This window comes from Neovison vison, chromosome 2 (assembly GCF_020171115.1).
Source record: "Neovison vison isolate M4711 chromosome 2, ASM_NN_V1, whole genome shotgun sequence".
NCBI lineage: Eukaryota > Metazoa > Chordata > Mammalia > Carnivora > Mustelidae > Neogale > Neogale vison.
The window spans coordinates 193,381,854-193,397,268 of record NC_058092.1 but is presented as its reverse complement, the minus strand read 5'-3'; the positions used below and the strand labels follow the sequence as shown (position 1 = coordinate 193,397,268).

General features: G+C 35.2%; 1 long non-coding RNA gene across 1 annotated transcript; it reads right to left on the bottom strand.

The window, feature by feature from the left end:
- Positions 1-1,364: 1,364 nt before the first annotated feature.
- Positions 1,365-15,069, bottom strand: LOC122898929. Its single transcript, XR_006383074.1, has 3 exons — positions 15,050-15,069; positions 3,016-3,093; positions 1,365-1,380 (listed from the first exon to the last, which is right to left on the bottom strand). It is a non-coding gene; the product is annotated as an uncharacterized LOC122898929 (long non-coding RNA).
- Between the last annotated feature and the right edge of the window lie 346 nt (positions 15,070-15,415).

Genomic DNA, 15,415 nt, shown 5'->3' with positions numbered 1-15,415 from the left:
TTTCATCTTCTCATCCTCCTGGGCATTATTTATAGATGGGTCCCCGAACTAGCATGACCTCACTATTAACTTCCCCCAAACTACCACCAGAACAGCCAGACTTTGAACATTGATTTTTGTCCTTATGGCTTTAAGTTACTTACTATTTTCTGACATTCGTGTATATTATTTTCTTTCCCCTGAGAGACACCAAATAACGTAACTTTACCCAGGATCTAAAGTGTTTAGAGCGAAAGCATTTTCAAGTTATGTTATTCTACTACCTTGCTGAACCCAGATTCAGATCTTTATTCCAACTTCCCCCCGACCCTAAATCTGGATCACTATATTTTAGTTGTAAAGTAGTCTGTCACCGGATTTTGTTGTTATCTTAGCCTAATCATAGGACCTCTTCTCTTTACTACTGACTGTGATAGGTTAATATTTATGTTAATTACTTACACACAGGATTTATTTCCACTATTTTATTTTATGCTTTTTATTTAACATACATTTTCTTGGCTTCTTCCTTTATTTTTTCTCCCTTTGCTGATTTGGAAATTGGGTAGCTCAACTTTTCCAGCTTGTGGTTCTGACTTCTAGAACATGGACTTCTCTTAGGCTTTGGGGTCGTTATCAGTCAGAGTCCAACTGAAGTTCCTAGTTTGGGAATTCCTACAGCACCAGGTGGGGTTGCATAAATTGAGCACAGGCTCAGGACTTTGATTTCTCCTGGAAATTTTTTTTTTAACTTCCTAATACAGAAAGGATTTTGTTTCTCAAAGGACTATCCTGCCAAGAATTCTTTTCTCCTTTCCCTATAAGTATATCCTCCAGCTGTCCTGTCTTTACATGGGAATCTTAGTCCCAACTCCTTCTAACCTCAAGTTCCATGTCTTAGCTTCTGCTCCTGTGTGGAAATCCAAGTCTGATTCTCTTCTTAGGGTCTAATTTAGGGTTGGATAATCACCTACCATGCCAATATAACCTCAGTCAATTGGCTTAATGCTCTAGTTTTCAGGTCCTTCTTTGTTGCTCAAAATGGTACTTCATCTCCTTTTTTTTTATGAGGTACAGTATGCATTATATTTAAATCTGCCATTTTTCCAGTTTATAATTGAAAGGGATCCAGGTTTGCTTTTCCAGCACCTCACCAGAGAGGAGAACAATAGCACAAAAATAAAAAACTTTATCAAGGTACACGTGTTTACTTACAAAAATAATATAAAGTACTAATAACAATAAGGTGCCTGGGTGGCTCGGTGGGTTGGGCCGCTGCCTTCGGCTCGGGTCGTGATCTCGGGGTCCTGGGATCAAGTCCCGCGTCGGGCTCTCTGCTCGGCGGGGAGCCTGCTTCCTCCTCTCTCTCTGCCTGCCTCTCTGCCTACTTGTGATCTCTCTCTGTCAAAAAAAAAAAAAAAAAAAAAGATGTGCAGATACTTTGTTAAATGAAAAATATATAATGCTTTTATAAGCAAAAATGGGCAACAAATACAAGAATTTAGGCACAAAAAATTAGTATGACTATAAAATGTTTAATATATAGCTAACAAGTATTACAAAAGCAAATTAGAGGACTTGTTTTTCACCTCACTGACAAAAGTTAATATAATTGATGATTATCAATATTAGTGGTACTTTCAGAGATAGACACTCATACACTGTCAGCACATGTTTCAAATTAAAAATGTGTCCCTTTGATCTGATGATTTAATTTATAATATTCTCTCCTGAAGCTTTAAGCAGATATTGATACACTTGCATTCACTATATAGCCAACATTTAGAAATCAAATGAATATTCAAACACAGGAAATATACACCTCTACCTCCTTTGCTCTTTTTTTTTTTTTTAAAGATTTTATTTATTTATTTGACAGAGCGAGATCACAAGCAGGCAGAGAAGCAGGCAGAGAGAGAGGAGGAAGCAGGCTCCCCGCTGAGCAGAGAGCCCGATGTGGGCCTCGATCCCAGGACCCTGAGATCATGACCTGAGCCGAAGGCAGCGGCTTAACCCACTGAGCCACCCAGGCGCCCTCCTTTGCTCTTTTAATGAGGAATCCTGAGGGACACATTCTATCCTCACTCCAAGGAATCTGCCTTCATAAATAAAAGGAACAGTTTTACTTAAATAATGGGTAACTTGATAAAATATTCAACATTATACACATAAGCTGATTATATTATCTGTAATATTGATCCTTTTTACTATAATTTTCATGTGTAAATATTCAATAGCCAGAGTTTGGACTGGGCTATGAGAGTAAAATGGACAAAAGGAAATAGGAAGGAAATTTTTCATTTAATTAATGTAGGGGATTTCTTCACTTTTTTTTTTTCCTCCTTTCAATCTTTTAGTATTATATCAGGAATTTTAAAAAGCAGGGTGGAAGCTTTACTATTTTGCAATCAGAATTTGATCTCATTTTGAGTAACATAATTTGAGCATAAAGGTAATGATTTTCTTTTAAACATGGGCTTTTCAAGATTTTCTCTACACTTTAGCGTGATTTTATTACATCTAAAGGGCTGTGTTTCCCCTCTGCCCCAAGAGAAACAAATTTTCCATTTTATGAAGTCAATGAGGAGCAGGACTCAATTTATAAAAATTAACTTCACAGGGAACTTTTCCTAAGACTAAACTCTTGCTACATGAGGAAGTTACATTCAGGTAATCAAAGGCTCACTTGCAGAAACAAATTAACTCTCTAGCATTAAGACACTAGTAACAAACAAACAAACAAACCCACAAACTGGGAAAGCAAGTTATATTTTCCCTGATTTAAAAAAAAAAAAGAAGAAGAAGAAGAAGAACACTCGTCAGATTGATCATATTTTGATAGTTTAGGAAGGTGGCATTCATAATCAGTGTGCGAGATAACCCTCTGGGGGTTCCAACAGGAATATATTAAAACTGTTTTTTATTTGTTTTTACTTCTCATCACATCCCATATATCATTGTTTTTGTGTATAGTTTAAATGAAGATAATAGATTAGTATAGTAACATATGCATATAGCACACGTAAATAAACACACCTAGGTTGAGGATGTGGTGCCCAGAAACATTTTCCTCATGGGGCATGATCTGAATGTTCAAATTCCACTCCAAGACAGCTAGAACAAAAATTGAGAAGAAGCAATTTTATACAGATTGCAGTGCATTCAAAATGCTATGATATTTCCAAATCTTGCCATTCTGTATATTCAAAAAAGTAATATTACTTAAGAAAAATATTCAATATTCAGAATTAATTTTTCAGACTAATTAATTTTGTTTAATGTCTTCTATTTTCTAATTATCATTTGGGATGTTTTGTTCAACAGAAGGACAATGGAAGAACATTAAATCGTGATCTCGCAATGTGAACAGGAATCTTGTTGATCAAACGATCACAGCAGTAAATCATCTCAGCATAGTTGGTGGGCTACACCTTTCTGAAAGCTTTAAAGAAGAATGTTAGTATTTTTGTTTTGAAAATAACAATGTAAGAAGACATCTATGTAAAAGGTTTTCCCTTTTAATCCTGTAAAATAATTTTCCTGTATTATGAATCTATTTTATAAGAAATTATACAGACTATTATTTCCATGTTTCATTGTTAAGGCACATATTCTTTTTAATAATTTAATATATTGAAGATGGAGTGTCTGTTGTAATTTATGGCACCTTAAGATTGTTGTAGGTAGGGGCACGTGGGTGGCTCAGTTGGTTAGGTGACTGCCTTAGCTGGGGCTATGATCCTGGAGTCCTGGGATCAAGCCCCACATTGAGCTCCGTGCTCAGTGGGGAGTCTGCTTCTCCCTCTGCTCCTCCCCATACCTCCCCCAACTCCTGTTCTCTCTCCCTCTCTCTCTTTCTCTCTCACTCTCTTTCAAATAAATAAATAAAAATCTTAAAGATCTTTAATCTTAAAAATCTTTTTAAAAAATCTTTTTAAAAAAGATTGTTGTAGGGAGGGTGTGATTACAATTTCATTTTTTCAGCATGTGCAAACATGAAAAGTGTCAGCATCAAAACTTGCAGAATGGACATCAACATCTTGGGAGAGAACTCCAAAGAGTGGTGTGATCTCTAAACAATCGTTGCCTCACTAACGCTCTTGATGACTTAACCCATATTTGGATAATATGGGGCTTGATGACCTTAAATTGGAAGGCAATTCAGGAAAATCAGACTCCAGAGGGAAAGAAGCTTCAGCAACACTTTAATTTATTTCGTTTTTACTTTCTTTCCCATGCATGTCCAAGAGAGATACACAATAAAAGCATATACTGAATTCTTTCAATAATTATAAAATAAACATTCTAAGTGATAAGAAAGTATTGTGTCCTTCAATTGGTAGCATGTTTTCTTCCCTATTAAAACACAAAATAGGGGCGCCTGGGTGGCTCAGTGGGTTAAGCCGCTGCCTTCGGCTCAGGTCATGATCTCGGGGTTCTGGGATCGAGTCCCGCATTGGGCTCTCTGCTCAGCAGGGAGCCTGCTTCCCTCTCTCTCTCTGCCTGCCTCTCCATCTACTTGTGATTTCTCTCTGTCAAATAAATAAATAAAATCTTTAAAAAAATAAATAAAACACAAAATAATGATTGTACAATCAACAGGTCTCAGTTTTGATGAAACAATACATCCACTATAACACATATGTACTAGGTAATCAAAGAAAAGCAGACCTGGTATTTGGTCTTAATTTTTTCACTTTCTTCTGCTCTTTTCAGTTTCAGTTAATATATGTTAATGTGAGCTGCTGCCGCATACTGCTCCCTATGTCTCTTATTTTGAGTTATTGGAAAGTGAAATAAACAGAATAGCTTAAACCATAATACTCCCCCTTAAGAGGCAGAGATACATAATATTAAAATCAGGCAATATATACACATACAACGCCAAAAGGACACCACAGAATCTGTTCAAACTGACAATAAACCATATCATAAGTGATAACCTAAGGTGTAACAGAAAAGACATTTCACAAAATATTTGGGAATTAATATCATAGAAGTGAATGTCTCCGGGTAGATAGCTCTTGTTGCAGATCTTATAGGCATAAGAATTAATGTCTTATAGTTGATGCAAATAACAAACCAGAAATTCTGGCATGCAAGCAAACATAATGATTCAGAGAAATCAATTCCAATAAGTTTCAGCTCCCAACCTTACCGTGCTCAAGGCACAATATCTTACATAGTTTAAAGGCATTGGGTATGCCTTCTCTCCTCATTGGGCATTAGCAGTATATCCATCATCCCTACGCTCATAGGGTCTCTTCAGGTCCAGTAACTCTGGTTCTCCTTCAATACATTTGGGGACCATACTCTTGGGCTGGGCTGTGAATGCATGGACTCTAAGCATAATAAGCTTGATCTTCTTCAAGCCAACCACCAGACACTTGGTGAACAATCAATATGTTGGCACACTTCTTTGTTCCTCATGTTCCTTCTAAGCTGGGCAGGAAGACTCTTCTCTTCCTCATTCCTCTCAAGTCACTTTCTTTTAATCCTAACCCTTCCTGCGACACCTACTACTTGTTCCAAATAGTTTTGGCTTTTATAAAAGCTTAGAAAGACTTACAGAAATCCTGAGTTATAAAAGAGCCATGGTAGCCACTTAAAAGGAAAGGAGTGTTAGGAAAAGCGGCTTAGGTTGACACACACCAGTTACAAATTATTGTGCCTCATCTATCCCAGACTTTCTTACCTTCAATGAGGGAATTTCTCATAATTTTCAACTAATTGCAACAATGGCCAAGAAAAATGCAGGCCACTAGGAGTCATCTTGCATGGAATGCATTTTCTCACAGACTATATAGACCGGCCCAAACCACAGAATAAATGACAGGACAATTTTGTTTGTTATCATAGAAAGTGCTAAGTCATTAAAACATTTTTAGGGAAAATTTCAGATCAGAAGGTATTCAATACGCATTTTCTAAATGTGAATCCTGTCTTTTTAAGTCCTAGACATTAAAGTCTAGGACTTTTGCATCATTTTAACACTATAATGCTGGAGTGAAACAACCCAGGGAAAATAGTGCAGTGTGAGAAGGTTGTAGAATGCCAGTTTATGAGTTTGTTTATTCTGCAGAAATTTTACTGCTGCTCAAACTGACTGCTTCTTTAGTGCCTTAAATCACACAGCATAATCTGTGGACTCAAGATCAGGACAATAAACTTCCCTGAATTTACAGGCTCAGGAGAACAGCATTCAATAGGGCCTTTTATTATGACCCTAGCCTGACAATGTTTTTCTGACTTTCATTGCCTCAGGAATTCATAGGAGAGATGCCAAAGCAGTATGTTGTTTTGAGTGTGGGCTCTACCCCCACTGTCAATCATACCAAATATTAGAGAAAAGGATTCAGGTAGGAAAAGACAACATGGACAGACCTCAAATGTGGATGCAGGGAATTGTTCCATTACATGTGAACAGATACATTTTGAAAAAAGAAATGTAAAGCCATTTAATTAATACTTCTAGTTTTCTTACTTAAAGACACTTGCCCTTCAGAATTATTATTCATCACCGGGATGTTGATGGGTCATATACAGCTGAATTATATAAAAAATATAAAATCTAGTATGGGGAAGGCAGGAGAGGGTAATTTATAGTGATTTCCCAGATTTTATATGTGTCTATGAAAGAAAACTTTAAAAAGTTCCCTTTACCTACCTAATTATTAATTAGTGATGTATATGTGTATATACACACACTATTGGTTAATGTTAATGAATGATACAATATATGATAGAAATGAAAAGGAAAAATATATGAGATAAAAATAAATGCTAAGATACTTCTAATAATTTTCACTGGTCAGTGGCTTTGAATTCAATGAAACCTGAGTCTGAGTGCTACTGATACTATTTATAATCTGTGAATCTGGACAGTTGATGTAAACTTTCTTAGTCTCATGGGGTTCATGATTAGCACATTTATGAAACACAGTGAGTAGAGGCTATCATGATGGTGATGATGATGATGATGATGGTGATGATGATGATGATGATGTTTAGTTTATTGACTCAGGGATCCCAGAAACATTGGCAAGATCAGTCTAAACACAGCCACAATCCCCTCACCAAGTAGTTTCCTGTCTCAGCTTGAAGGACTCTATTGAGAAGACTCTCATTATCTCCCAATTCTTTTGCTGTTGAAAAAATTTACAGGTTGGGTTACAGAGTACTTTGTCCTCTTCTTCATAAGCGTGTGTAGCGTTAGATGCTAAAATTTAGGTTCATGGAAATAAGGCAAGAAGTTGCCTTCATGTTCTTTAACCCATCTGAAATAATATAAGAGAATGTTGTGGTAAAACTGTGTATTGATTTGCAGAGAATTGACGTCTTTATTCTGTCAAGTGTGCCAATCCATGAACACAGTATGTCTCTCTATTTATTTAGGGTTTTCCTCCCTTTCTTTAAAACGCATTTTGTGGACTCTGAAAAACAATCTGAGGGGTTTGAAGTGGTGGGGGGGTGGGAGGTTGGGGTACCAGGTGGTGGGTATTATAGAGGGCACGGCTTGCATGGAGCACTGGGTGTGGTGAAAAAATAATGAATACTGTTTTTCTGAAAATAAATAAATTGGAAAAAAAAACGCATTTTGTAGTTTGTGGCATAAAGGTCCTATACATTATAATATTTTGTTAGATTTGCACCTAAGCCATGGTATTTTTTGTTTCTTGGGGGATTGTTTGGTGATTAAATGGTATTTTAATTTTAGTTTCAAAATGTTCATTACTATAATATAAAAATAGAGTAATATAGATAATCTATTAGTCCTAAAAGAGTATTGTTGATGCAACTTTCTATATTCATCCCATCTGCAAATAGGGACAATTTTATATTTTCTTTCCAATTTACATGCCATTTGTTTTCTTTTCTTGTTTTATTGTGCTGGCTAGAACTTCCAGTATACCACTGCTATGGTAAGAGGAGATATTTATGTCTTTTTTGTTGTTGTTGTTCTGATCTTAGGAGGAAAACATTCAGTCTTTCACTATAAGCTATGATCTCAGCTATAAGGTTTTTTGTGGCTATGTTATCCAGTTCAGGAAGTTGACCTTTGCTCCTAGTTTTCTAAGAGATTTTATCCTGAATGAGTGTTGAGTTTTGTCAAATGCTCTTTCTGCATCGATTTATAAGGTCATGTTATTTTTCTTCTTTGGTCTGTTAATATAGTGGATTTCAGTATTTTAAAACATTTATTTTTTAAAGATTTTATTTATTTATTTGACACAGCGAGATTACAAGTAGGCAGAGAGGCAGGCAGACAGAGAGAGAGAGAGAGAGAGAAGCAGGCTCCCTGTTGAGCAGAGAGCCCAATGCAGGGCCTATTCCCAGGACCCTGGGATCATGACCTGAGCCAAATGCAGAGGCTTTAACCCATTGAGCCACCCAGGTGCCCCATTTTAGAACATTTAAATAATCTGGTATCCTTAGAATAAAACACACTTTGTGATGGTATATAGATTGCTAAATTATATTTCTAATGTTTTGTAACGGGCTTTTGCCCCAATTTTCATAAAGGATATTGATCTGTAGTTTCTTTTTTTTTTTTAATAAATAAATTTTGCCTATTTATTTGACAGAGAGAGTAGAGTTTCTTTTTTGCACGTGGTCTGTTTTGATATATTATTTTGGCCTCATAAGGTGAATTAGAGAGTGTTTATTTCTAGAAAATATGGTATAGAATTGGTGTTATTCTTTTTTTACTATTTGGTAAAACACTACAGTGAAACTACCTGAGCCTGAAGATGTTGCTGGTGGTGGTAGTCTTTCTCTAATTATGAATTTGATTTCCATAATAGTTATAGAGCTATTCAAATTATCTATTTCATATATAATAAGCTATAGTAGTTTTTGTTTTTCAAGGGCTTGGTCCTCTTCATGTAGTTTCATGAAAGTTGTTATCAAAGCTGTTAAATTGATGCATATAGAGATATTCATAAATGTTCATAGTATTTCCTTTCTCTTCCTTTCCATGTCTTCAGTCCATAGTAATACCCCTCACTAGTGGTACTTTGCATCATCTTTTTTTCTTTCAGTCTTTTCTAGTCATTTCAATTTCACTCATTCCAGTATATATTTTTTATTTCCTTAAGGCTTCCCCTTTGACTTATGGTTTATTACATAGTGTGTTATTTAGTTTGTAAGTGCTTGAATATTTTCCTATTCCTATTCCTATTTCCTATAATGTATAATGTATAATCCTGTAATTGATTTCAGGTTTGATTCCATCATGATCAAGGAACACATTCTGTATGCTGTAACTGTTTCAAATTTGTTGATGGTTATTGTATGGCCCAGGATATGGTCTTTCTTGGTGTATGTCCTGTAGAAATTGGGTGGAGTATTCTATAAATTTCAATTAGACCCTATTGAATAGGGCTGGTGTTGAGACTGGGATTGAGTTCTTCCATGCCCTTGCTTATTTTCTGTCCAGTTGTCTTATCAATTATTGAATGAGAGTATTATCATCTCCAACTATAATTGTTGATTTGTCTATTCCTCCTTTCAGTCTTATCACTTTTTCCTTTACATGGTTTGTATCCTTGATATTAGGTGAATACATATTAAGGATTGCTATGTCTTCCTGATAGATTTACCCTTTTATCATTAAATAGTATCCTTCTTTGTCTCAGATTATTTTATCTTCTCTGAAAAATACTTTATCTGATATTAATATCATCAATCCTGCTTTCTTTTTATTAATGTTTTCAATGTATATCTATTTCCATCCACTTACTTCAACCAACCTATATTGTAATATTTGATGTGAATTTCTTTTACAAAACATATAGTTGGATCGTGGTTTTTATGATTCCATTGACCTTTGTCTTATAATTGGCAGATTTAGATTTAGGCCATTTACATTTAATGTAATAATTTCTATGTTATGGCATAAGTCTTCTATTTTATTTTTTAATACACCTCTTTTAGAACAGCTGTATGATTACAGAACAAATATGAAGATATTGTGCATGCTCCACATCCAGTTTTTATTGTTACTAATATCTTAAATTTATATGATACATTTGTTACAATTAATAAGTCAGTATTGATATACTATTATTAAGTAAAGTCCATATTTAATTTAAATTTCCTCTGTTTCACCTAATGTCCTTTGTGTTTCAGGATGCCATCCAAGATACCACACTACATGTAATTGTTAAGTCTCCTCAGGCTCCTCTTGACTGTGAGGTATTTTCTTGTGCCTGCCCTAGCAAACAAATATAACAGTTTCCAATCTTACCAACTTGCTTTGGGTACAGTTTGAATCTCCACATGTGATACTGTCTTTCCCTATGTTTAAGCAGTAGATTTGAAATAAATGATAGTGGTGATTGTAAAAATAATGAAACAATTTTAATTAGTTAATTAGGCCAAACTATATGACCACTTGAAGATTCATTTGTGCTTAAATAAAACAGTGTGACAGAAAGTAAATTGTAAAGCGTAATACTAACTGAATTATATTCTTCCATTTTAGTTGTGTTGAAACTAAACATGAATTTAGAAAGCAAACACTTGTACAACCACCACCAAAGTTCAAAAAAATAGAATATTGATAGAACCCCAGGTTTCTTCCCTGTGTTTCCTCCTAAGCACTACGTCTACTTCTTTTTAAATATGACAGAGTACTAATTTCTCTTCCAATAGTTCATTTTTTCCCATTTGGGATTGATATAAATTCTTGATTAAGAATTTCTTTTGTGTTTGGCTTCTTTCACACATTATGTGTGTATATTCATACTTTACTACTGTATATAATAGTTTGTTCTTTTACATCACTGCATGGTGTTCCATTGTATGAAAAGAACACATTATATACTGTTGACAGATATTTAAATAACTTTTAGTTTGGAACTATTAGAGGAGTACTGCTATGAACATTCTTCTGCAAGCATCTTTTTGCACATACACACACATTTCTATTAGAAACAAAATTGTTGAGTTATAGATATGTACATCTTCAGCTAAAGCAGTAAACAGTAAACACTTTTTCAAAGTGGTTGCAACAATTTACCCTCCTACCACAAATATATGAGAGTTCTCATAGCTCTATATCCTTACCAACACTTGATATCATCATTCTTTTTAGTCTTAGGCAGCTTGCTTGATATATAGTAGCATCTCACTATGGCTTAAATTTGTATTTCCCTGATTAACAAGTGAGGATGAACACATTTCCCATATGATTAATGGCCATTTGAATGCCCTATATAGTGAAATGGGTAATCAAATTCTTGGCTCATTTTTCTTTTGAGTGATCTTTTTGTTATCAAAAGGAAGGAAATCAGTTAGCTCATGCCCAAATTGCAGAGAATTATGAGCCTTCTGATGAATAGACCATTGGATATATGAGACTGAACTCAGAAGCTATATCTGGGATGCAGAAAGCAATGCTATGGAATTCACCCTACAAGATTTGGTACATTTTTTTAACAAACCACAGAGAACACGGTGCTTTGTCAACCCAGCTACATATCATGTGGCAGGATTAGCAACAGCTGTCTGGTCTCGATCTTAGTGGGTTATACTGGAGACTCAGTAAAACATAATGACATAGTTATCTCCATAAACCTGGGACAATTATCAACATAATTTGGAAGCTGTTAATAAGCCAAAGTTCCATCAAAATTTATTACTCCATCAGGGCCCTATTGACCTGAAGGCGGACAATCAAGAAATGACTTGTAAAATGGCATTTTTTTTTAACTAGAAAGCCACATTAAATGTGATTTACAATGAAATTGCTGACATCAGAAACTTGACTTTGTGATGTGATCCCATGTTGCTTAAACCTTAAGAAAGATGTTAATGGGCTACATATACCCTTTTATTCAGCTTTCTGTCACAGGATATGTCCCAAACCATTAAGAGATAGGCTTTTGCTACATACCAGAAAGGTCTTCCTAGATGTCAAAAAACGAAATTAAGTCTTTCTATGGGCCTTTATAAACAATTAAAACAAAGTAATTCAAGTCCTTCTATATTCTCAATTAAAGAAAATAACACTCTACTCATACTAAACTCACATTATTTTAAGCAATTTGTTTCTTGGAGTTGGAAATAACAAAAGACTGCTGTTATTATGGGATATATACTCTCCCCCCACTTCTCCTCTGTCTCCCTCCCTCTCTCCCACACTCACACACTACACAAAATGAATGTGGAAAACATAAATTCTCAACAATAATCTAATTACAGTGACATCTTCTCTGCTTAACTTCCAAATAGTCTGAAAAATCTAAAGAGGGATTAAGTATATCCTGAATTAAAAGATCTATTTTCATAAGCATGCTGAGAATCTTATTTAAATACTTTCTTTATAAGCTTTCAGTATCTCTAGCTTATTTATGGAAATATCACGGTATAAGAACAAGCATCATAATACACAGGAAAGAGACTTTTGTTGGAGTTAAAAGGCCTGGGTTTGAGTCTAGCTCCATCGTGCTCAAACTGAATGGCCTCAAATAACTCACGTAAGGTTAGAATGTTCATTTTGAAATCCTATAATAAAGATAAATTTTTCTGCTATGAAAGGAAGATGAAATAAACTATTATTTCTGCAAATCCTTTGTCAACTGAAACATTATATAAATTCAGTTATTTTTGTCTCCCTTATTAATATAGGCTACCATTTTGCTAGTATTTTTTAACACCTCTTCACACCTTAAAGACCTTTTAAGACTCAGCTCATATCTAACCACCTCTGTTTAGTCTTCCCCAACATATAAAAGGACAGTTAAGTTCCCACATTCTTCATGTTTCTATAGGATATTAAAATACCTGTATTTTATTAGATCTCTTGGTTCAGTAGTAGAACATGATAGTAGTAACATGTAACACGATAGTAGTGTAACATAACAGTAACATAATATTAACATGTAACATAACAGTAACATGATAGTAGCAATAATAGTAGTGGGAATAGCAGCAGGTGTAGCAATTGCTATTTATTAAGCGCATCCAAGACAATGCACCAAGCACAAATTTAAGTTTCACAATAATTTGATGAGGATAGTGTATTTCTATATAAGGAAATAAATTTTTAGATCAAGAAACATATCAGGGGCCCACAGCTCTTAAACTCATGTACTACTTAGCTACTTTGTATAACACCCTGCCACATTTGAAGCTTAAATGACCATTCCTCTAGCAGACAATTTTGTCACTTGCAAATTGTGACTAGACTGATCTAGGAGTTTCTGGTTTTAGGTTGTTTCCTAAACTTGAGCTTGTATGGACAGGACTGCTTCTGCTTCTGAAAGTTGACTCTCTTTGGGCCACCTTGGTTTTCTCCATGCGTCCAGGCATAGTCACATGGTGTGGACAAAGGACTAGAGTGAGCAAGAAAAGAATCATCTAAGAAGAAAGATATAAGGGGCACCTGGGTGGCTCAGTGGGCTCATCCTTTGCCTTTGGCTCAGGTCATGATCCCAGGGTCCTGGGATCAAGCCCCGCATCGGGTTCTCTGCTTAGCGGGGAGCCTGCTTCCCCCTCTCTCTCTGCCTGCCTCTCTGCCTACTTGTGATCTCTGTCTGTCAAATAAATACATAAAATCTTAAAAAAAAAAAGAAGAAAGATGTAAGATTCTTGAGACTTAGAAGAAGCATTGCATCACTTCTACCACATTCATCACTTCTACCACATTCTATCAGCTGAAGAAAAGTCAGAATGGAAGAATTAGATAGTTACAAAACAAAAAGGATGAATACAGCAATAACATTAATTAGGACTGTACAATGCAATTAATCTACCACAGCCTACATCATGCTGCTTCACTAATTCTTGATTTTCATGTCTTGTTTGCATGTTAGTGTGAGACCATTTCAGAAGCAAGGGACAACTTAGAGGATCTGAGCACTTAAAGCCTTGCCTGGGCATTTATGTAATATTTGAACGTTTTGTTTACAGAGCGGAGACTACAACATTTGATCCAGATTACTGGGCTAATTGAAGGAGATATCTATAGATCTGTTGATCTGACTAACTTTTACTGAGCTGCTACTATGTTCTAGGTAACTCTTTTTAAAAGCTGGCTCTTCTAAATACATGCAGAATTATCATGGTATTTATTAAAAGGCTCAAACACATTTCTAAGTTTAGTGCTTGTATACCTGTTTAAAAGAGAGGAAAAAAAAAAAGAATCTCAGATATTGTTAAAATCCTCACAGCCAGCCATTTAAATTCTAAGACATTCAAAAAAGCTTTGTCTCACTACATCAGACACGAGTCATGAAAATCTGTGGGAAAATATTAGTGAAAAGATTTACTTTTTGTGATATTTCGTTTGTCCTCTCCTATCCCAAACCAACTAATCTATATAGAAAAACTCTAAATCAACATAGTCCAATATCAGTTCTATAAATATAGTTTATAAGAAATCCTTTTATAATCTTTAGAGCTAATTTTGGAGTTCAAATGTGGTATTCAGTAAGAGAATTCTTATTGTGACAAATACTAAAATAATATTTTTGTAATTAAAATGATCATTGCAAAGTACAGAAACAAACACATTTAGTGAGAGAGTACTGTGTACAGAACACTGTTGGATGTATACTGTAGGGGAGGCTGGGCATTCTTCCCACCTGAGAGATTCTGTATTCTATGGGGAGTAATAGAAAACACATAACCATAAAACTTCAGTAAGTAATCAGGAACCACACATACGTGCAGGATATTTTCTGTAAGGAATAATTTACTTTACAAACATTTCCTCCATAATATTTGTACCTCACTTCTTTGCTTGTAAAATGTAAATACAGAAACAGGAATGAACAAGAACAGTGTAAATGACAAATTAATCAAATTCATGAAAACAAATGATAACCCCAAAATACCACTCAAAGTACTCAAAGACCACACAGCACACATTCACTCAATCACAACTGAAACAATTTTCCCAACATTCTATGGTTTAAAAAGACTAAAATAGTGGGCTAAAAAAAATCTTGAGCATAATTTCTGTCTTGTATCATACTCTCTCTTAACTTACGCAATTACAAGGAAGCCCTTGCTTAGTCTCCCTCTAGCTTATATCATTTTTCTTCTAACTTCACAGCCTTACCTTTACTCTGAAGACTCTCCTGATGCTCATTAAATGGGAAACAAGATTATTATTAACTTCAGAGCTTGTAATAGACTTTGGCCTCTTCCATTTCATTATCATTCATTAACGGCACTTCCTTCTCCCTCATGTTCTTACTGTTCCATGTTTCTTGTTGCCTTCGGTGCGCTCTGTCCCCTGTTCCCTTGGTTTTTAACAGCAGAAGTGGCATTTAGTGACCTACCCTGGTGTTGACATTCAGTAACTGCCTCCATTAAAGACGGACTAATTAGCGTGGGCCATGCGTTGGCCCAGAATTAATGAAAGGGAGTGCAAGAATCAAAGCAGGGCATTGATTGTCTGAAGCTCTCAAATACGAGTTCAGCC